Source organism: Nyctereutes procyonoides, unplaced genomic scaffold, assembly GCF_905146905.1.
Source record: "Nyctereutes procyonoides isolate TBG_1078 unplaced genomic scaffold, NYPRO_anot_genome, whole genome shotgun sequence".
NCBI classification, from domain to species: domain Eukaryota; kingdom Metazoa; phylum Chordata; class Mammalia; order Carnivora; family Canidae; genus Nyctereutes; species Nyctereutes procyonoides.
The window spans coordinates 8,074,158-8,095,449 of record NW_026575117.1 but is presented as its reverse complement, the minus strand read 5'-3'; the positions used below and the strand labels follow the sequence as shown (position 1 = coordinate 8,095,449).

General features: G+C 42.1%; 2 pseudogenes; both read right to left on the bottom strand.

The window, feature by feature from the left end:
• Positions 1-12,509: 12,509 nt before the first annotated feature.
• LOC129515165 (UPF0711 protein C18orf21 homolog) lies at positions 12,510-13,223 on the bottom strand (annotated as a pseudogene).
• An 18-nt stretch (positions 13,224-13,241) lies between these two features.
• Positions 13,242-14,452, bottom strand: LOC129515164 (crossover junction endonuclease MUS81-like; annotated as a pseudogene).
• Positions 14,453-21,292: the final 6,840 nt, after the last annotated feature.

Sequence of the window (21,292 nt, the reverse complement as noted above, 5' to 3'; positions counted from 1 at the left end):
GAGGAAAAACCAGTCAAGGTGTTCTTTTCCAAATGCAAATCAGACCGTGCCCCTCTCCTGCTTTCAACTTTCCAGAACATCTCCCACTATTCTGTTAGGAAAAAAAAATTATAAAAGAATTTAAAATGGCAAGAGATTCCTGGGTGTCTTTTAATGGACTATTGTATACTCCCCAGGTGGCCCTCTGGGATCAGCTCCTGCTATAAGGTTTGAGCCTATTTTGTAATTTTTACTTTGTAGAAAATGGACAATACTAATGACTCTTGTCTAATGGAGATGTATTTTTTTTTTCTGGTAGAAATACAATTGATTTCTACCCTGTGGAAAAGATAATCCTAAACATTTCTTGGCATTGCTGTACAGTCACTTATAGTTTGCATCTATTGACAAATATATTTCCACATCTCTGACTGTGCATGAGTGCATACGTATGTATATGTGTATATATAAAAATTAATATATATAACGTCATATTATATTATATCTTAGTGATATTTGTAAGAAGGTCATAATTTCAACTTTTGAAAATTAGACCCTAACAGCACTCAGGATGTTAAGTCCTTGTAAAATCTGTGATTTGTTCCTCCCCTATCCTCTCCTGCCTAGCTCACACTGCTGCACTTGCTTGGGTCTTGCTCACTCTTCTCTCAGATACCCTCAGGCCTGGCTCCTTTTTTTTTTTTTTTTCCATTCAGGTCTCATTTCAAATTTTATCCCTTCAGGTAGACTTTTCCCATCGGCTGTATCTCAACACCCTCTGTTGATTTTTTTTTCATTTTTTTTTCTTTTAAAGATTCTCAAAAATTTATTCATGAGAGACACAGAGAGGCAGAGACATAGACAGAGAGAGAGAAGCAGGCTTCCTGTGGGAAGCCCAAAGCAGGACTCGATCCCAGCACCCCGGGATCATAACCTGAGCCGAAGGCAGATGCTCAACCACTGAGCAACCCAGGCGTCCCCCCTATGTTGATTTCTTCGAAAATTTTAGGACTAGGTGAAATCATCTTGTGCATTTGTTTACTTGCTTGTTTTCATGTACTTGTTCTTTTGTGCACTGTTATATCTTCAGTGGCCGGAAGATGACCCAGCCAATAAATAATTTCCATAAATGATTTTGGGTGAAAGAATGGACTAATAAAGAAAGAATGAAGGAAGCATTATGCCCAAGACATTAAGAAAGAGGTTTCCCTGACCTGTCTTGGGGAAGCATCAGCAAACCTCTGAGTCCGGCCTTCCTGGTTTCCCTGAGGGCTTCATCTTCTCTATTTTTTAAAAAGATTTTATTTATTTGAGGGGGAGGGTGGGGGCATGGAAGCAAAGGGCAGAGGGAGAGGCACAGGGAGAGGGACAAGCAGATTCCCTGCCGGGCAGGCAGTGGGGGTTTGATCCCAGGACCCCGTGATCGTGACCTGAGCTGAAGACAGATGCTTAATCCACTGAGACAACCAGTCACCCCTTTTCTTTCTGCTTTTATCCTAGATGACTAACTGGTCTCTTCTGGTAGATCTCCTCTTCCAGGCCATCCTCTACCTAGAGGTCAGCCAATTGGCCTGTCATCACACGTCTTAGGAGGCTTTTAAAAATAAGGATTCGAGAGGAGGGGCAAGATGGCGGAGGAGTAGGGTCCCCAAATCACCTGTCCCCAACAAATTACCTAGATAACCTTCAAACCATCCTGAAAATCTACGAATTCGGCCTGAGATTTAAAGAGAGACCAGCTGGAATGCTACAGTGAGAGGAGTTCACGCTTCTATCAAGGTAGGAAGACGGGGAAAAAGAAATAAAGAAACAAAAGGCCTCCGAGGGGGAGGGGCCCGCGAGGAGCCAGGCTGAGGCCGGGGCGAGTGTCCCCAGGACAGGAGAGCCCCGTCCCGGAGGAGCAGGAGCTGCACCAACCTTCCCGGACGGGCGGAAAGGGGCTCGCAGGGAGTTGGAGCAGGACCCAGGAGGGCGGGGATGCCCTCGGGCTCCCGGGGACACTAACAGGCACCTGCAAGCGCAGGAGAGTGCGCCGAGCTCCCTAAGGGCTGCAGCACGCACCGGAGCAGTTCGGAGGGGCTCGGGAGCGGCTCCAGGGAGGGGGCTGCGGGGCGGGAGCGCAAATCCAACAACACAGGCCCGGGAGCACAGGGCGCCAGGACACAGCCCAGGATCCGGCCTCCCCCCGGGACAGGCAGAGGCCGGGAGGGCCCAGGACAGCAAGGACGCTCCTGCCCCGAGCTGAGCAGATCAGCGGCCCCGCCCCGGAGCCTCCAGGCCCTGCGGACGGAGAGCCGAGAGCCCCGAGCCCCGTAGTTCCTGCGGAGACTGAATCCAGGCTTCCAGAGTTGCCATAGCAACTGCCGCTGATCCTCCTGAGACCTCACGGGGTAAACAACCCCCGCTGAGCCCTGCAGCAGGCAGGGGCAGAGCAGCTCCCCCAAGTGCTAACACCTGAGAATCAGCGCAACAGGCCCCTCCCCCAGAAGACCAGCTGGACGGACCAGTTCCAGGGGAAGTCAAGGGACTTAAACTCTACAGAAATACTCCCCCGTGTTTTTTTTTTTTTCTTTTCTTTTTGATTTCTGATTGCTTCCCCCACCCCCTTTTTTTTTCACCTTTCTTTCTTTTTCTTTCCCTTTTTCTTCTCTTCTTTCCTTTTTCTTTTCTTTTTATTTTTTCTTTTTCTCTTTTCTTTCCTTCTCTCTCTTTCTCTCATTCTCCCAGTACAACTTGTTTTTGGCCACTCCGCACTGAGCAAAATGACTAGAAGGAAAACCTCACCTCAAAAGAAAGAATCAGAAACAGCCCTCTCTCCCACAGAGCTACAAAATCTGGATTACAATTCAATGTCAGAAAGCCAATTCAGAAGCACTATTATACAGCTACTGGTGGCTCTAGAAAAAAGCATTAAGGACTCACGAGACTTCATGACTGCAGAATTTAGATCCAATCAGGCAGAAATTAAAAATCAACTGAATGAGATGCAATCCAAACTAGAAGTCCTAACGACGAGGGTTAACGAGGTGGAAGAACGAGTGAGTGACATAGAAGACAAGTTAATGGCAAAGAGGGAAACTGAGGAAAAAAGAGATAAACAATTAAAGAACCATGAAGATAGATTAAGGGAAATAAATGACACTCTAAGGAAGAAAAATCTACATTTAATTGGGGTTCCCGAGGGCGCCGAAAGGGACAGAGGGCCAGAATATGTATTTGAACAAATCCTAGCTGAAAACTTTCCCAATCTGGGAAGGGAAACAGGCATTCAGATCCAGGAAATAGAGAGATCCCCCCTAAAATCAATAAAAACCGTTCAACACCTCGACATCTAATAGTGAAGCTTGCAAATTCCAAAGATAAAGAGAAGATCCTTAAAGCAGCAAGAGACAAGAAGTCCCTGACTTTCATGGGGAGGAATATTAGGGTAACAGCAGACCTCTCCACAGAGACCTGGCAGGCCAGAAAGGGCTGGCAGGATATATTCAGGGTCCTAAATGAGAAGAACATGCAACCAAGAATACTTTATCCAGCAAGGCTCTCATTCAAAATGGAAGGAGAGATAAAGAGCTTCCAAGACAGGCAGGAACTGAAAGAATATGTGACCTCCAAACCAGCTCTGCAAGAAATTTTAAGGGGGACTCTTAAAATTCCCCTTTAAGAAGAAGTTCAGTGGAACAATCCACAAAAACAAGGACTAAATAGATATCATGATGACACTAAACTCATATCTGTCAATAGTAACTCTGAACGTGAACGGGCTCAATGACCCCATCAAAAGGCGCAGGGTTTCAGACTGGATAAAAAAGCAGGACCCATCTATTTGCTGTCTACAAGAGACTCATTTTAGACAGAAGGACACCTACAACCTGAAAATAAAAGGTTGGAGAACCATTTACCATTCAAATGGTTCTCAAAAGAAAGCAGGGGTAGCCATCCTTATATCAGATAAACTAAAATTCACTCCGAAGACAGTAGTGAGAGACGAAGAGGGACACTATATCATACTTAAAGGATCTATCCAACAAGAGGACTTAACAATCCTCAATATATATGCCCCGAATGTGGGAGCTGCCAAATACTTAAACGAATTATTAACCAAAGTAAAGAAATACTTAGATAATAATACACTTATACTTGGTGACTTCAATCTAGCTCTCTCTACCCTTGATAGGTCTTCTAAACACAACATCTCCAAAGAAACGAGAGCTTTAAATGATACACTGGACCAGATAGATTTCACAGATATCTACAGAACTTTACATCCAAACTCAACTGAATACACATTCTTCTCAAGTGCACATGGAACTTTCTCCAGAATAGACCACATACTGGGTCACAAATCGGGTCTGAACCGATACCAAAAGATTGGGATCGTCCCCTGCATATTCTCAGACCATAACGCCTTGAAATTAGAACTCAATCACAAGAAGAAGTTTGGAAGGACCTCAAACACGTAGAGGTTAAGGACCATCCTGCTAAAAGATAAAAGGGTCAACCAGGAAATTAAGGAAGAATTAAAAAGATTCATGGAAACTAATGAGAATGAAGATACAACTGTTCAAAATCTTTGGGATGCAGCAAAAGCAGTCCTGAGGGGGAAATACATCGCAATACAAGCATCCATTCAAAAACTGGAAAGAACTCAAATACAAAAGCTAACCTTACATATAAAGGAGCTAGAGAAGAAGCAGCAAATCGACCCGACGCCCAGCAGAAGAAGAGAGTTAATTAAAATTCGAGCAGAACTCAACGAAATTGAGACCAGAAGAACTGTGGAACAGATCAATAGAACCAGGAGTTGGTTCTTTGAAAGAATTAATAAGATAGATAAACCATTAGCCAACCTTATTAAAAAGAAGAGAGAGAAGACTCAAATTAATAAAATCATGAATGAGAAAGGAGAGATCACTACCAACACCAAGGAAATACAAACGATTTTAAAAACATATTATGAACAGCTCTACGCCAATAAATTAGGCAATCTAGAAGAAATGGACGCATTCCTGGAAAGCCACAAACTACCAAAACTGGAGCAGGAAGAAATAGAAAACCTGAACAGGCCAATAACCAGGGAGGAAATTGAAGCAGTCATCAAAAACCTCCCAAGACACAAGAGTCCAGGGCCAGATGGCTTCCCAGGGGAATTCTATCAAACGTTTAAAGAAGAAATCATACCTATTCTACTAAAGCTGTTTGGAAAGATAGAAAGAGATGGAGTACTTCCAAACTCATTCTATGAGGCCAGCATCACCTTAATTCCAAAACCAGACAAAGACCCCACCAGAAAGGAGAATTACAGACCAATATCCCTGATGAACATGGATGCAAAAATTCTCAACAAGATACTAGCCAATAGGATCCAACAACACATTAAGAAAATTATTCACCATGACCAAGTAGGATTTATCCCCGGGATGCAAGGCTGGTTCAACACTCGTAAAACAATCAATGTGATTCATCATATCAGCAAGAGAAAAACCAAGAACCATATGATCCTCTCATTAGATGCAGAGAAAGCATTTGACAAAATACAGCATCCATTCCTGATCAAAACTCTTCAGAGTGTAGGGATAGAGGGAACTTTCCTCGATATCTTAAAAGCCATCTACGAAAAGCCCACAGCAAATATCATTCTCAATGGGGAAGCACTGGGAGCCTTTCCCCTAAGATCAGGAACCAGACAGGGATGTCCACTCTCACCACTGCTATTCAACATAGTATTGGAAGTCCTAGCCTCAGCAATCAGACAACAAAAAGACATTAAAGGCATTCAAATTGGCAAAGAAGAAGTCAAACTCTCCCTCTTCGCCGATGACATGATACTCTACATAGAAAACCCAAAAGCCTCCACCCCAAGATTGCTAGAACTCATACAGCAATTTGGTAGCGTGGCAGGATACAAAATCAATGCCCAGAAATCAATGGCATTCCTATACACTAACAATGAGACTGAAGAAAGAGAAATTAAGGAGTCAATCCCATTTACAATTGCACCCAAAAGCATAAGATACCTAGGAATAAACCTAACCAAAGAGGTAAAGGATCTATACCCTAAAAACTATAGAACACTTCTGAAAGAAATTGAGGAAGACACAAAGAGATGGAAAAATATTCCATGCTCATGGATTGGCAGAATTAATATTGTGAAAATGTCAATGCTACCCAGGGCAATTTACACGTTCAATGCAATCCCTATCACAATACCATGGACTTTTTTCAGAGACTTAGAACAAATTATTTTAAGATTTGTGTGGAATCAGAAAAGACCCCGAATAGCCAGGGGAATTTTAAAAAAGAAAACCATAGCTGGGGGCATCACAATGCCAGATTTCAGGTTGTACTACAAAGCTGTGGTCATCAAGACAGTGTGGTACTGGCACAAAAACAGACACATAGACCAATGGAACAGAATAGAGAATCCAGAAATGGACCCTGAAGTTTATGGTCAACTAATATTCGACAAAGGAGGAAAGACGATCCACTGGAAGAAAGACAGTCTCTTCAATAAATGGTGCTGGGAAAATTGGTCATCCACATGCAGAAGAATGAAACTAGACCACTCTCTTGCACCATACACAAAGATAAACTCAAAATGGATGAAAGATTTAAATGTGAGACAAGACTCCATCAAAATCCTAGAGGAGAACACAGGCAACACCCTTTTTGAACTTGGCCACAGTAACTTCTTGCAAGATACATCCACGAAAACAAAAGAAACAAAAGCAAAAATGAACTATTGGGACTTCATCAAGATAAGAAGCTTTTGCACAGCAAAGGATACAGTCAACAAAACTCAAAGACAACCTACAGAATGGGAGAAGATATTTGCAAATAACATATCAGATAAAGGGCTAGTTTCCAAAATCTATAAAGAACTTATTAAACTCAACACCAAAGAAACAAACAATCCAATCATGAAATGGGCAAAAGACATGAAGAGAAATCTCACAGAGGAAGACATAGACATGGCCAACATGCACATGAGAAAATGCTCTGCATCACTTGCCATCAGGGAAATACAAATCAAAACCACAATGAGATACCACCTCACACCAGTGAGAATGGGGAAAATTAACAAGGCAGGAAACAACAAATGTTGGAGAGGATGCGGAGAAAAGGGAACCCTCTTACACTGTTGGTGGGAATGTGAACTGGTGCAGCCACTCTGGAAAACTGTGTGGAGGTTCCTCAAAGAATTAAAAATAGACCTGCCCTACGACCCAGCAATTGCACTGTTAGGGATTTACCCCGAAGATTCAGATGCAATGAAACGCCGGGGCACCTGCACCCCGATGTTTCTAGCAGCCATGTCCACAATAGCCAAACTGTGGAAGGAGCCTCGGTGCCCATCGAAAGATGAATGGATAAAGAAGATGTGGTCTATGTATACAATGGAATATTACTCAGCCATTAGAAACAACAAATACCCACCATTTGCTTCAACGTGGATGGAACTGGAGGGTATTATGCTGAGTGAAGTAAGTCAATCGGAGAAGGACAAACAGTGTATGTTCTCACTTATTTGGGGAATATGAATAATAGTGAAGGGGAATATAAGGGAAGGGAGAAGAAATGTGTGGGAGATATCAGAAAGGGACACAGAACATAAAGACTCCTAACTCTGGGAAATGAACTAGGGGTGGTGGAAGGGGAGGAGGGCGGGGGGTGGGGGTGAATGGGTGACGGGCACGGAAGGGGACACTTGACGGGATGAGCACTGGGTGTTATTCTGTATGTTGGTAAATTGAACACCAATAAAAATTAATTTATAAAAAAAAAATAAAAATAAAAATAAGGATTCTTGTGCCCTGTGCTCACCCCCAGCAGAAGGCGATTTAGGAAATATGGGGTCTTTATTTCTGACAAGCTCAACAGGTAGTCTGTGGATATCTGGGGTCACATTTTGGTCCATAAACCCCTGCCAAACTCTTGGCTCTAAAAAAACCTAAAATCACACTGCCTCATTTATAAGTCAATATGCCTCTTCACTGGTAGCCCCAGGACAATCCAGTTCTTTAGCTTAATGTACAAGGTCTGTCCTGTGAGGGCCTCAGGTGCCCTTTCCTGTCCCATCTTCTGTTACTCCTTGCACCTTCCATACAAGCACCAACAGCTCCTTGCACAATCCTATGTGCAGGATACTCTGCTCTGCAGGAAGCCTTGCCTTCCAAATGCTGTAAATCTCTATTCATCTTTCTAGATACAGCTCTAGTGTCATATCTTTGACCCCTTCCCATTACTTCGTGGCTTCCTTCCTTTATATTTATATATATTTTATAAAATATAAAACTAGAGGTGGTGGAAGGGGAGGTGGATGAGAGGTGGGGATGACTGGGTGTTGGGCACTGAGGGGGGCACTTGATGGGATGAGCACTGGGTGTTATTCTATATGTTGGCGAATTGAACACCAATAAAAAATAAATTTATAAAAATAAAACAATATATTTATATATTTATATTTTTATTTTTTTGCTGATATCTCTGCAATAACTCTTACCTGTTGTATTATAAGGGATCTGTTCACTGGCAGGTCTCCTCCAGTAGAGTGTGTGGTCTCTGAGAACAGGAGCTGGGTCTTATTTACCGTTCTCTCCTCAGTACTCGGCAAAACACTTGCCAAGGTTAAGTGTTTGACAAACGTCTCGATACATTTACCAAGTGACAAGACTGAGGCTCATGTCACTGGACTCTGCAAAGCCAAGAGGAGGTAGACAAAGCAGACAGAGTAGGGGGGAAGGCCACTCCTCCACTAGCAGGCAGAGGGGCGCAGAGAACCAAGGTAGAAGGGAGATGTCTACAGGAGGGACAGGTGTCTGGTGTGCAGAAGCCTGGGGCTCCAGGGGCTACAGGGTGGGACAAGATAGCCCAACACGGCCTTGGTGACAGGTGAGAATGAGGGCAGGAGAGTTCCAATTTGGGGATTATAGCCAAGCAGCTTGATTTTTCCAACTTGAGTATTATTCCCCATCCCTCCACCAAGGAATAAATCAATTCTCGCCTTGTCAGCGCCGGGGACTCCACTGCATGGCAAATCTGAGAAGAACAGTGGAGGGGACATCGGCTCTAAATGCTGGCAAGAATACCCATTATTCCCACTCTTGGGCTGCTCTCATCAAGCCTGCGAGGGGAACTGTCCCACCACCCGGATGGCAAGCCTTGCCCTTGGAGCCGGGTGGGGAAAGGGGGATTCGATCTCCTGGTGTGAAGAAGGACCCACGAGAGTAAATATGGAAAACTCAGGGGGGAGGTAAAGCTGCTCCACACATTTACAGCAGATTGCATTTGCATTTGCTAAATGTGTGCTTGAATTGGTCTAAAAAAGAAACTGCTAAGAAATGACCTGTACCTGCTGCTGGCCGTGTTGGGAGTATAGCGACAGTGTCTCCTCTTAATTGCATCCCCAGGCATCCCTGAACTAAAGGTTTCAGGTGCTCCTGTCAGATTAGCAGGGCTCAGGTCAATGTCTACATGTTTTAGATCCACTCACGTATTTACTTGGACGATAATCCTACAAAGTGAAGAACGTAAGGCTTAATTAATTTGGTTAAGTGACTCGACAAGATCACAGATTTAATTCAGGGCCTGGAAGATGAAGGAAAGAATTTTACCTGTGGAATCCCAGGTGACTGAAATGTCATTCATCTAAGCTAAGACACCTTAAGTTTCTAAGGTTCCCCATCATTTTATAAAGCAGAGTGGGTGGCAGGAAAGAGCTGCCAATTAAAATTATAAGCCAGGGGTACCTGGGTGGCTTAGTGGTTGAGCGTCTGCCTTAGGCTCAGGTTATGATCCTGTGGTCCTGGAATCAAATCCTGCAACAGGATCCCCTCAGGGTGCCTGCTTCTCCCTCTGCTTGTGTCTCTACCTCTCTCTCTCTCTGTCTCTCAGGAATAAGTAAAATCTTTAAAAAAAATAATAATAATACCCAATATTGTTATCACAGTCCTACTCGGGGGTTTCAAAATTTTACTCCAAATGTGCATTTTGAAATTAATGAAATTAATCAAATAATCATTTGAGAAGGAGAACTTTTGCAACCCTTTTGCCTACAGCACCTGTTGTGAGACTACAACCAGCACTAGCGTGGAGCAGATGGACACCTACAAAAGGGTATTCCAGAAAAGGTGAGCTTATTGTATGACCTTTTGTGTGTTCAGGGATTTTTTTTAATCCTTTAAAATAAACTGGGGTTTTATATGAAGCTTCATGATTACTGATGATTCTGTATTCTTGGGCTGAAAATGGTTTCTTTCTCCTACACAGTTTAGAATACTTGGAATCTACGGTAAAAAAATAAAGCAAAAGATTTGGCTCTGATTTCCCAAAGACATCACATCAGCAAAGCACAGCTTAAGTGATAATCTTCAAGAGGTAGAATGTGTCTCTGTATCTTAAATGGTTTTCTCGAAACAATGCATTGGCACATGTTTAACAAACTCTGAGGATCTGATCTGCTGACCCTGTTCTCTGAGGGCAGTGCCATAAGATAAACAAATACCAAGTAGAAATGGATGTCCCTGTTCTTTAACCATTAAAAAAAGATAATTTATGAAACAGAGAAGAAATGAAAATATTAATTAAAAAATATTTGAAGGGCCCCTGGGTGGCTCAGTCAGTTAAGGGTCTGCTTTAGGCTCAGGTCATGATCCCAGGGTCCTGGGATCAAGCCCCACATTGGAGTCCCTGCTCAGTAGGGAGCCTGCTTCTCCCTCTCCTTCTGCCTCTCTCCACTCCTAGTGCTCACCTTCTCTCTCAAATAAATAAAATCTTAAAAAAAAGAATATTAAAAAGCCCCTATATCAAGACACATACACAGTTTCAAATTGTTAAGTGTACATATATATATACACATATATGCATATACATATAATGAAAATTCTGACACCTTTTGGAGAAAATATAGAAAAATATTCTTGTTTCTACATAGGGAATAATTTGTTAGACAATACACAAAACCCACAAATCTTAAAGGAAAATATTGATATACATGGATATCTTAAAATTGTACTTTATATAGATAGATAAAAAAAAGATAAGCTACTGAAAAGCAGATGTTTGCATTGCACATAGCTAACCTTACAGAACTCCAAACTTGGTAAGATACTACCCATTAGAAAAATATGTAGTGGATATAAATAGGCAACCCATAAAGAAAAACAAATTATCATTAAATATATGAAAAACTGCCCAAATCCATGGGTAACCAGGAAATGCATATTAAAACAATAGATACTATTTCATTCCCGCAAAATTGGCAAAAAATATAGAAGTCTGATAATAGCAAATGTTGGCAAAAGTATAGGAAAATGAAAATACTCATTCATTTCTGGTGGGAATACAAATTGGCTCACTTTGGAGAGCGATTTGGCATATCTAGTAAAGTTGAAAATATATTCTTAGGCTTCGTGTTATGGAAAATTCTTCCATAAGTACACAAGAGGCAGGGAGAAATGTTCAAAGCAGCATAAAAAGAAAAAAAAAACCTGCTTTTTTCACAGCATTTGAAATGATTCAAAATTTCAGAATATGATGTAGAGTGAAAAAAGCAAGTTGCAAAAGGAAATCTGTGGTAAATCGAACTCCAATTAAAAAATAATAATAATAAATAAATAAATAAATAATCACACACACAAAAGGAAATCTATGATGATAATATATATAAATATTATAATTTAGGAATAGATTTCTATACAAAAAATTATTTTTTAAAAAACATTCAAGGAAATAATATACACCAACCTCAGGATACTTATTGTTTCTCTCTAGGGGTCAGGCAGAGAAAAGTAACAGAAAATGAAGATTTGATTTACATCTGATGTTTTATTTCATTTACAAAAATAATAAAAATGAAAAAGAAAACATAAAGCCAGGATAACAAAAATTCAAAATCTATTAAATCCACATGATGGGCATATTATTATGCATGTTTTAGGGATGCATGCTTTATTATTTTCTGAATGTCTAAAGTAAAGCTCATCTAAAATGAAGCAAGAAAATCATGAATAATATTTTTGTTTAAGCAAATCTAGGAAACAGGAAAAAAAAAAGACTTGTGAGGTCTTGAGTTGCCAATTTGGACTGAGAGTATGCAACTAAAAAATGTAATTCTTTGTGAAGACCAGCTTTGCCTGGTCTACAGTTTTGCTAAAGTCACATGTGCCAACAAAATACCACCGGCATTCTCTCAGCCCTGGATAGCCTGTTCAGTTATCACAAAATTTGGCGACGTCACTTGTACCTACCGTGTCTCATGACTCTCCAGGGTCCCTGAGTAGCAGGTCAGAGAAGGGATCCCTTTTTAGTTTTGCTTCAGAGCTCTGGACTTTTAAAATAGAACTCTGGGGACCTGGCACAAAAATTTTGGCTCAATGCTGTGACTATTTTCCAATAGATCAGAGGGAAATAGGGTTCTCCATCATCCTGTGTTTGGTGGGCAGAGAGTCCCTTAAATGTTCATGAGAAACTGTGCTTAGTTTTTTTTTTTTTTTTCAGAATTGCATTAGACATTTATTTTCACAGCCCATCTTTTACAAAGACAATAAGAAATTCCTGAAGTCCACCTTTGAGTTCTTTTGGGTTTCACTTTGACTAAGCAACATTTTTAGTTGAGAAAGGTGTTTCTTTTGCTCATATTCTTTGAGGCGCAAGTGGGTGTTGATTGTCCAGATGTAGGTGTCCTGAATGTGGAGTCAGGGCTCTTGCCTTTGGAGCCATACATTTGACTCAGCTTTGCAGAACTCGGAGTCTTTCTCTCTGGTGTCTTCAGGCTGAGCTTACTCGTAGGACTGCTCTTCAGTGCTGAGAGAAAGCTTCTACTTTTACCATGATGTTTAACTGTTCTGTTGCATGTTTTACAAGTAGTCAACAATACACCTTTGGAGTCTTTGTATTTTTTCAAAATTTTTGCTTCTTTAAAACTGAGTGTAGGGATCCCTGGGTGGCGCAGCGGTTTGGCGCCTGCCTTTGGCCCAGGGCGCGATCCTGGAGACCCGGGATCGAATCCCACGTCGGGTTCCCGGTGCATGGAGCCTGCTTCTCCCTCTGCCTATGTCTCTGCCTTGTCTCTGCCTCTCTCTCTCTCTGTATGACTATCATAAATAAATAATTTAAAAAAATTTAAAACTGAGTGTACAATTTCTTGCCTCTCGGCTAAGAACTAGCACCTTTTTTTTTTTAAGCTGCAAATACTTATATTTTTATTGTAGCCCAGTGGATTCTGATTAAAAGGCTGGCTAGCTCATGAAGGGGGTGGGGGTGGGGGGGTGTAGTCGGCCTCACGGGATGGCTCAGGTCAGAGGGCTGTAGCAGCAGTAGAGCTGGGAAAAGATTCTGCTCAGAGCAGGCCCCAGATTCCTCTGCAGTCGACCACACTTGATGGTGCTCAGCAGCATCTCCTGTTCCTTGGGGGTGACACAGGCGTCATAGGAGGCTGGCAGGGGTGCTGTACTGGCCCACTATGGCTGCTGCCTTCTCCCCACTCACTCCCCGCACCTGCATCAGCTGCCTGGCGAACACCTCGCACACACACTGGGCCTTGTTCTTCATGGCTCCCGCGTTGAAGTCACTGAAGGTGAGGAGGGAGCAGACAGGATGTGGGGAGGGCCCAGGCCTTGATTCAGGATCCCCTGAGGTTCCCCAAGGGCGACTGCGTAGGGTATGGCCCTGTAGAGCCTCTGCAAGCCCCGTGTCAAGAGGGCCAGGTAGGCAGCTGACTCCTTGAGGTCTGCTGTGCGCTTCACAAAGAAGCCATCGATGACCTGAGTGTTGGTGACAGCCTGCAGCAGCGCGCCCTCAGGAAGGCTAAGGTGGTTTGCAGAGCCATGCTCCTCCACCAGGTGTACTCTGTGCCCCAGACCACAGCGCTTCAGCCAGAACTTCTGCTCTGGGAAGTGGCCATCTATGATGCTGCTGCACAGATCATCTAGCCGCTTGTGCTCCACGATGTGGTCCAGGATGAGCTCCCCAGGTCTTGCTGGGTCTCTGGGCCTGGTCTCCTGAGCCACCCACACAAAGTCCCCGACATGCAACTTGCACACTACGTGGGTCACGTGCAGCCGCTGTAGCTCCAGCAGCAATTCTGGCCTGTGCCCTGCTCCCTTGGCTTCGCAACGTCCACACACAACAGCACCCTATACTCTCCAGGCCCAAGGTCCAGTGGCAGCTGCTGGACACTCCCTTCACTAGCACCAAGCTCAGCAGAGGCTGCTCCTGGCACTTCTGGCTCCTTCCCAGGGGGCTCCTCTGGCCTGAAGCCCACATCCAGTGAGCTCAGGCCCTCTGACTCAGCCAGCTTCTGGGCCAGCTCCAGACCCTCTGGACTCAGCGAGTACCTGGCTGGCTGGTGTGTCCTGAGAACCAGGTTCCTGTGGAGGAGGGAGCGGAGGGTTGGCCAGGGTCGAGTACTCCCAAGAGCCACCCTGGGAGCTTTCTGGGCACATCTCTGCCATGATGGCCCCCACTTCCAATGCATGGGCCACTTCATACATCCTACTGCCTGTTTGTACACCAGACCTTTGAGGTAGATTCATCTGTCATCTCCAGGTGATAGATAAGGCCACTCAGAACCATAAAGTTTAAGTAATTAGTCCAAGGTCAAAGAGCCTGGAGTAGTAAATTTATTTATTTGTTTGTTTGTTTGCTTATTTATTTATTTAGATTTTATTTACTTAGTCATGAGAGACACAGAGAGGCAGAGACATAGGCAGAGGGAGAAGCAAGCTCCTTGCGGCGAGCCTGATGCTGGACTCAATCCCAGGACCCCGGGATCATGCCCTGAGCCAAAGGCAGATGCTCAACCAATGAGCCACCCTGGTGCCCTTGAGTAGCAGATTTAAATGCTGATTCTAGTCTAGGCTCTTGACTTCCAGTCAAACCTGGTACTGCTGCAGCATAAATGGGAATCTCTCTTGATTTCCCTAAGACTATTCTAGAAGAAGGAATTTTAATGGCACTCTACTTAAGTGTTGTGTGTGTTCTTTTTTTTCTAGTACTGATTGAAGGGCTAACGAGAGAGGATATGTGTAGAACCCTTCCTTCCTACTCAAACTGAGAGGAAAGAGAAAGAACCTTCTGGGTTCTACTCCTTGGGCCGCACTCCCTGCTTCCTTGGCCATGGCTTATGCTGCCGAGTCCCTACCAAGCACCGCTACTGCTGGTCAGCATGTGCTCAGTTCACTGAGCACAGGGTAAACAAGCCAGATGGGGGTACATGGACTTTGTACTCTCAGTGCAGGGCAGACAGGGCCCAGGGCGGCAGCAACATGCTGTGGTAAACATCCTCCTCTCATAGACTTTGCAGCCTGAAACCCCCAGAAGCTACAGAAACCAGTTTCCCCAGAGACTTGTCCAAGCCCAGTGCTGCATTGCACTTCCTGGGAGGATGAGGAAGATCTTAGAGCTGCGATATTTGGAGTAGGGTGAAAGGGAGATCAAATGGGCAGGGTGCCTAGGGTGCAGTGCATAGCCTACAGGGATGGAGGGCAGGTGAGCCTGGCTCTCTTGCAGGGGTGAGGAGGGCAGGAGGGAGCTGCCCCTGGCTCAGATGTTGAAGAACTGATTTAGATCCTGGGAGAACAGTGAAGGGATAGCGATGCCAAGGGTCAATTGTCAATAGTTGATCAAGGGGGAGAGTGGGAAGCCCAGAGCCTCAACCAGCCCCAGCAGGTGGACTCCGAGAGAGACTGTGGTGCTCCCAGGGCTGTGCCATTGCTTCCCCGGGGACACAGTCCTCCTATACCACACAGCTGCCTCTGCCCCTTCAATTCATATCATATCCCTCCTTTGTCAGGAGCAGAGGCCAGGGATCCACCAACCCACATGCATTTATCACACACTCCCTGTTTGCCTAAAGTGATACCTCGGTTTCCCTTATCATCAGGGTTTTGTTGTTTGTTTTCTGAAACGGGGACAATCCTCCCAGATAATCCCATGGATGCTGTGTGTTAGGAGAATATAATTTCTTGTGGAGAACTTTCCAGAAGGCACTGCACGCTTTCCAGTGCATACTAACTAACACTTTTCATGGTGGTGCAGGCTCATCATACAGACTGCTGGCAATCTCTCTGTAGGTACAAATACAGATGATGTGGAAAATAATGTTGATTAAACGCTCCTGTCAGAAAAATGCTCTGGAACTTGACTTCTTGAAGAGAAAGGATACAAGATTCAGGGTTGCTCTGTCTTCAGCATTTGCCACCACAGAGCTCGAGGGCTCTTTTCTCCACCTTCCCATTAGCTATGTCTGTCTGGATGTCCTGCCAACCTCTCAAAGGCCAGATATTCAAATTCAATTAGTCTTCCAACCCACACATCCTTCCCTGTTTCTGTGAAAGCCACCCTCATCACAGGGCTGAACAACCCAGCACAGGACCTCCTTCCTGCCCCCTGCTTGTCCCTCACCCTGGCTCAGTCGGGAATCTGACAGGTCTGACAGTGAACTAGTTCTCTCTCTCATCTCCCTCCTGCCATTTCCATGTCTCCAGGCTAACTTAGGCCCTCATTATCTCTTATCGAGACCTTGCTAACTGCCTCTTAATTGATCTTTTTGCAGCTCATTTCTCCTGCCTCCAGCTTATCTCAAACACTGTTGGGGGATAAATCTTCTTAAAGCAGAACCAGATGGTGTCACTCCCTGCTCAGATGCCTTTAAAGACTCCTCACAAACCTACAGAGGAAGAAGCAGACCCCAGTTGGGTCTCCAAGGGCCTGGTGATCTGGTGTCATGGCTCCTAGACCTTTCGGCATCAGGCACCCTTCCTTCCCTTTGGGTTTTAGGGAAGCAAGTCTTTGTCTATGCTTTCTTTTACGTAGAATGCTGTTCCACCAACTGTCAATGTATATCTTGCTCATTTTTTCTGGGCCATCAAATGTGACCTTCCCACATGAATGCTTCCCTAAACTCCCCAAGCCGGAAGTGAACACTGCTCCTTTGGAACTCCCATAGTACTCTATCTTGTGGCATTTATTGCTGTCTATTTTTTTTTTTTTTTTACTGTTTTTATGTATTCATTGGTCTGTTCAACAAAGTAGCAAATGCCTTCAAGGTAAAAAAAAAAAAAAAAAAGCTCAATGGAGAGCTCTCAAATAAAAATAACCTTGCTCTTTTGGCCATGCTAGCTTTCTTATAATGAAGGATAGGATGTCATAAGCTGTTTGTGGTATAATGTGGCTGTTTTCCTGCAAAGCCAATTAGTGAATTAAAGCCTTGAAGTTGAGTTCTCAAACATTCTGTTTCTTTTAACCTCTAAGGCAAGTTTTTAGTCCATCATTGTTATTGTTCCTTGTGCTAATTGTGGAGAAGTACAGATATTTGAATGCTACTGACAAGTCGTGTTTCGGGACAACCTTCTCATCAGCTTGTAGCTACTTTTTTCTCTGTTGATGGAGTGTGAGGGAGAAGCAGTGCCAGTGTGATTTGGACAGGCGTTACTTCAAAGCCCACACATGCTTCATCATCACCAAACACTTCTGAAAACGTAACATCGGGTCACGTTTTCCCTAAGCCTTTTTTTAGGGTTGGCTTTGATCCTTACAAAGCAAGCATCAGGTGACACTTGTAATCTTATTGTAACAGGAAAGATGTAGTAGTATTTGCGATCTTCTTCAATGATAGAGAATCGCACATTCAGTCATTAAGGATGGAGTTTCTCTGCAATTTTCCATGCTAGCTCCTGCAGTCAGTGGCCTTTACTTAAATTGAATGCAAGTTTAGATTCACTGGCATCCAGTAGACAAACTTTTACAAATGTCTCACAATTCACACCAGTACTGTAAAAATATTCAGTAAGTAAGCTAAATTTATAAATGAATTCTGTGAGTCACTTTTTCTTATAGTCACTATTTTTAAAATGTTTTCATTTGCTTTCTTTTTTTTTTTTTTACTTTTTATTCACTTAGAAATAATAAAACCTGCCAATTGGAATAGTCACAAAATTTCTTCACATGTAAATATTTACCTTTTCATTGAACTGAAGTATGCTAAGTATGGAGGATCCGTCATAAATCAACTCCATGCAATAAAAAGTAACATAATATTGGCAAATTTTTATATGATTTCAAATTTAACCAGCTGTCTTTGCAAGTCCAATCTATATAGCACAAATGATGGTGTGTTGTACTTGCTCAATAACATTTTTCTTTTTTTTTCTTTTTTTTTCAATAACATTTTTCTAATGCTTGCTATTTTTCCAGCATGTACAAAGGTTTTTCTCTTTTTTATGTAATTCAATGTTAGCATAAACTTGTATTTGTCCCTTCTCTTTGGCAAAAAACAAAACAAAACAAAAAATCCTCAAACCAAAAAACACAAAATAAATCCAAGTGGGATATTTAGAAAAAATCTAAAACTAGATTCAATTTGCTTCATACATGCAACAAGTACAATAATTTTGAGGTCTGACTGTTGTTGATTCCACCTGAATTACATGAACACCTCACACACATTTTTCTAGTACTGCTTGTGTGCTTTCTGCATGTACCATCTGAATATAATGGTGCTATTAAGCATATGGAATATGTAAAGCTTATATTTTCCCTTCACAAAATGTTTCCAACACCCTCTTCACTTTAAGTTTGAACATTTCCAGCCAGCAGGATAATTCCTTTGCAAGCAATTGGGATATTAAAGGCTCCAACTGACACATTCACCCCCATTAATCAACTTTCATTGAATGCCTAACATATATACATGTTATAAGCAGTAAGTAACTGAGGAAATATGATACATCAATAAATATAGTACAGTTAAGCTGGTCATGTAGTTATGGATTACAAAAAATGCCACATAGGCTAGAAAGTCACTGTGGTCAGAAAATAATTTACAAAAGGAGGTAAATTTGAGGAGGGGAACATGAATTATATTCTTAGTGTTGGGCGCCATTTTCAGAAAAGGATTAAGGATGAGCATCAACAATGTCAACCCAAAGAATGGTTGATTTCATGGTCCAGTGGTATCTCTGTTTGATTTTGTACTAGAAATGTTATTTTTGTCATCACACATTAACTTCCCAAAGGGTCAACTCCTCTCATAACCTAGAAGTGGCATCTAAATATAGCTGGACAACCTACCCCCTACTCAGCCACTGTTCATGGGCCAAGAATCATACAATATCCAACCTGAGTCAATTTGATTTCTGTCCCAGAAATTGAGAGCAGATTCTCAGAAACAGAGTCAATAGGGTTGGACACTTGAGGTGGAAGGTCATAGATTGAGGGACTAGATCTTCAGAACAAGAAGGGTCAAGCAGATGTTTGGGGAGGAACTGACCCAACAGACTTAAGGAAAGTGAGAGCTACAGAGCAATGGGTTGTCAAATGACTCTAGTTCCTGTGAAGTCCCAGTATATTCCCTGAACTTGACTTCCATAATCTAAACCAGCTTGTGTGTGTGTGTGTTTCTTAGTACTAAATATCTCTGAGACAATACTTCTTTCTGGGTGCACTTTGGTAGTCATCTTTATTTTCCACTGACCTCATTCATTATTTCTAATCTCTGTCATCTTTTCTGCTATCACTTCTGGTGTTTATAGATCTCTTCTCTTTGTTATGATCCTTCCCTGTTTTTCCTTTCTTATCTCTTCTCTTTACTCCCTGGTAGTTTATCAGTAGTTTATCAGAACTTTTCAGCATTATCACTAACAAGGTATAGTCATTTATCGAAGAAGAAGACAAGACTCCTTGTGTTTGGTTGACTAGTTGACCAATCATATTATACAGTCCATAATTCTCATCTTTGGCTGTTGGTTTTCCCATCATTGGTTAATATTTGAGTATTTTTAAAATTTTTTAATTTTTTTAAATTTTTTAAATTTACTTTCGATTGATAATTATTCCCAATTGTTAAAATCACTAGGCATCCATTAATGATCCATTTCTAAGATACGGCTTTCATTGCTTTTCTTAAGTAATCAAAAAAAGTAGTAGCATTCCAAATCAAAATAATGTGAGTAGAAAGTGGATGATTTGTTTCTGACTTAAAATAAGTAGCATAGAATGAGCTTACTACCTATAAAGCTATATTTAAATCACTAGGCATCACTTCTATCATTGGCCATCATGCTATTAATAGGAGAAGAAGATGGGAAACAGAAGTTCTAAGTCATGGATACACATTCTGAGTAAAATAAGTACTTTTAAAAGGCTTGTCTGCTAACATTCATTAAGCCATTCTTTCCTTTATTCAATAAATACATATTGCCTAATACATACAATGTGATAGGCATTGAGCAAGGCTTTGAGAGCATAGAAATGTACAAAACAGACAAAATCCCTGCTCTCCTGGAGCTTATATGCAATGATGGCAGATATCAAATTAAGAAATAATATATAGGGCAGCCCAGGTGGCTCAGCAGTTTAACGCCATCTTCAGCCCAGGACCTGATCCTGGAGACCAGGGATCGAGGCCCATGTCAGGCTCCTTGCGTGGAGACTGCTTCTTTCTCTGCCTGTGTCTCTGCCTCTGTGTGTGTGTGTGTGTCTCTCATGAATAGATAAATAAAATTTTTAAAAAAGAAATAATATATAATCTAACATATGATAATGGACACTATAAAAGATTAAGTAGGGTAAGGGATAAGAGGGTATGGTGTGCTGTTTTTTCCTAACGCAGTTGTCAGGAAAAACCTCCCTGATTTCCTAGCTTTTTTTAAAAGCATTTTTTTAAATTGAAGTATAACAAATATAGTGTTACTTATGTTAGTTTCAGCTATAGAATATAATGATTCAGCAATTCTATACACTTTCCGTGTTCATCAAGATAAGTGTATTCTTAATTCCCTTTATCTATTTTACCCATTTCCTCAACCACCTCCCCTTTGGGACCCCTAACCTATTCTCTGTATTTAAGAGTCTGTTTTTTGGTTTGTCTCTTTTTTTCTGTTCATTTGTTTTATTTCTTAAATTCTACATATGAGTGAAATGCTATGGCATTTATCTTTCTTGAACTGACTTATTTCCTTTAGTATTATATCCATCCATATTGTGCAAATGGCAAGATTTATTCTTTTTTATGGCTCTGTAATATGCCTGTGACAATTCAATTGCTTCTATAACTTGGCTATTGTAAATAATGTTGCAATGAACATAGGGATGCATTTATCTTTTCAAATTAGTGTTTTCACTTTCTTTGGGTATTCACAGCAGTGGAACAACTGGATCACATGGTAATTCTATCTAACTTTTTTAGGAACCTCCATACTGTTTTCCACAATGGCTGCACCAATTTGCATTCCCACCAACAGTGTGCAAGGGTTCCTTTTTCTTCATATCCTCACCAACATTTGTTATTTATTTATTTATTTATTTATTTATTTAT